The sequence below is a fragment of the Oryctolagus cuniculus genome, chromosome 13 (genome assembly GCF_051225735.1).
Source record: "Oryctolagus cuniculus isolate XC-2025 breed Fujian yellow rabbit chromosome 13, ASM5122573v1, whole genome shotgun sequence".
Lineage (NCBI taxonomy): Eukaryota > Metazoa > Chordata > Mammalia > Lagomorpha > Leporidae > Oryctolagus > Oryctolagus cuniculus.
Genome location: NC_142879.1, coordinates 71,563,835 through 71,566,557, shown reverse-complemented (window position 1 = coordinate 71,566,557; position 2,723 = coordinate 71,563,835). Strand labels below are relative to the sequence as shown.

Genomic DNA, 2,723 nt, shown 5'->3' with positions numbered 1-2,723 from the left:
TCCCAGTTCTACTCTTAGGAACCATGCAAAGCACATACCCAGCAAACAAACAAAAGTCAAATTAAAAGGAAAGGAAAATGCAGGTCAGGCAGAACAGAGAGTGTGGCAGCTTACAGGCAGCCCCCTTGTCACACAGTTTCTGTCCTGCAGGGGCCTTGTGCCTTTCACTCCTCTTGCCCGGGACTTAGGCCCAAGAGTGCTGAGAGGACAGGCAGGGGCTGGGCGCCACACGTGTCACCTGGGTCACTGTGAGCTCTGCGGAGCAGCCTCCCACCGCGTGCCTCCTTTGCTCTTTTCCCAGGGCATAGAATCCTGAGTGCTCCAGCCAGGACTCTGCCTGCCCACCTGCAGGCTGGAATGTCTCCAGAAACCAAGCCCATCTGGCAAAGGCTTTTTTCATGGACAGTGTGTGGAAACATTAGGCACGGTGCCAGTTTATGCAAACTACAGGAACGGGAAAGGGGGAGGCCCCTGCAAGCTCTCACTCTCCATGAGTGACACTGCTGGGAACTTGCCACGTGTTCCTCTCCACTCTACCACCTGCCCCCCAGCCCCAGAAACCCTGAGTGCTGTCACTCCACCCCTCCTACATCAAATCCATTACCAAGGCCCGTGAGCGCCATTTGGAAAACATACCGGGGATCTGTCTCTTTCCTTTCCTCCACTGTCACCCACATTATCCTGTGTCCAGGCTGTTGCCACACCAACCTCACTGGTCCACGCTCCCACTTCTGCCCTATTGTCTGCTCTCTGAGCTTGGATCATTGAAAACCAGAACCAGGGACAGGCACTGTGGCACAGCAGGATAAGCCTCTGTCCACGGCGCCGGCATACCATATGGGCGCTAGTTAGTGTTCTGGCTGCTCCTCTTCCAATCCAGCTCTCTGCTTATGGCCTGGGAAAGCAGTAGAAGATGGCCCAAGTGCTTGGGCCCTTGCACCCATGTGGGAGACCTGGAAGAAGCCCCTGGCTTTGGATTGAGCCTAGCTCCCGCACTGCAGACATTTGGGGGGGGGGGTGAACCAGTGGTTGGAAGACCTTTCTCTCTGTAACTCTACCTCTCAAATAAATAAATAAAATCTAATAAAACCCAAAGGGGGGGGGGGACAAAACACAAAACCATCCAGGATCCAGTCAATTCCATCACATTTAAAGAAAAATCCAAATTTCTCACACCAGATAAGAAAGTCCTCTCTGATATGAGCCCTGCTCTCAAACTTCCTCTCCCACCTTTCTCCTCTCCCTGGCTCTCCCTAGCCCTTCAGACAGGCCATGATCTCCTCACCTGCCGTGTGGGCCCTCATCCAAGGGGCTGACTCCCGTTTTATCCAGGTCTTGGCTCAGCTCTTTTGGAAGGGAGGACCTGCCCCCCTCCAGGCCTGACCTCAAGCTGCCACCAAGCCACAGAGCTGGGATGCAGGTCTCCTCCTCCCAACAACGAGGCTCTGCAGTTACAAATGCCCTTTAGAGTCGACATGCCTGAGGCCAGGGATGACCTGGCCCTGGGACCGCCACACTGATCATTCTTTACTTTCCAGCCCTGTCTGCAGCTGAGACCATTCCAGGAGCACCAGCCTGCCAACACACTCCCAGGTCCAGTCCGTCAGCAAAGGCGGGATCTGGGCAGCCCAGCACAGATCCCTCATGCTGTACCTCTATTTCATTATTGTCTGAGTGCTACACCTCCTAGAAAGTAACTGCCACAGAAGCAGGGCTTGCTCTGCTGTGTGGGTCACTGATTGTCACCTTGGCCTGTCTTATAGTAAGTGTTCACTTGACATTCCTACGCTCATCCTGAAGCATTCAGAATTTCATTCTCATTGTCCAAATGAGAACACGAGGCTTCGGTTAACACACTTACCTAGTAAGTGGAAGCACTAGAACTCAGATCCTGCCTTGCCTAGCTCCACAGACAGCATCCTTCCTCTATTCTCTGGAATGAAGGAAAAGGGGCAGTTAGGGGGTTGGTCCCACGTGGAAGGACATGGGTGTACGCTTCCGAGGCAACTCCAAACAGCATCGTTAAGTGACTAAGGATGTAACTCACTGCTTTTAATTCTTCACAGCACCCATTTTATTAAAGATTTTACTTATTTATTTGAGAGGTAGAGTTACAGACAGTGAGAGGGAGAAACAGAGAGAAAAGTTTTCCATCTGTCTGGTTCACTCCCCAGATGGCTGCAACGGTGGAGCTGCACAGATCCAAAGCCAGGAGCCAAGAGCTTCTTCCAGGTCTCCCATGCACATGCAGAGGCCCAAGCACTTGGGCCATCTTCTACTGCTTTCCCAGGCTACAGCAGAGAGCTGGATGGGAAGAGGAGCAGCCGGGACTAGAACCAGCACCCATATGGGATGCCAGCACCGCAGGTGTTGGATTAACCCACTGCGCCATGGGGCTGAAAAATATGGAACGCTTCACAAATTTGCATGTCATCCTTGCACAGGGGTCATGCTAATCTTCTCTGTATTGTTCCAATTTTAGTATATGTGCTGTGGAAGTGAGCACCACAGTACCCATTTTAATACAACACCACCTGGCCGGCGGCGTGGCTCACTAGGCTAATCCTCTGCCTTGCGGCGCTGGCACACCGGGTTCTAGTCCCGGTCGGGGCGCCAGATTCTGTCCCGGTTGCCCCTCTTCCAGGCCAGCTCTCTGCTGTGGCCAGGGAGTGCAGTGGAGGATGGCCCAGGTGCTTGGGCCCTGCACCCCATGGGAAACCAGG

At 53.4% G+C, this 2,723-nt stretch overlaps 1 non-coding gene across 1 annotated transcript; it reads right to left on the bottom strand.

Annotated features, from left to right (window-relative positions):
- Positions 1 to 2,399: 2,399 nt before the first annotated feature.
- Positions 2,400 to 2,506, bottom strand: LOC127483667 (U6 spliceosomal RNA). Its single transcript, XR_007910089.1, has one exon. It is a non-coding gene; the product is annotated as a U6 spliceosomal RNA (small nuclear RNA).
- Positions 2,507 to 2,723: the final 217 nt, after the last annotated feature.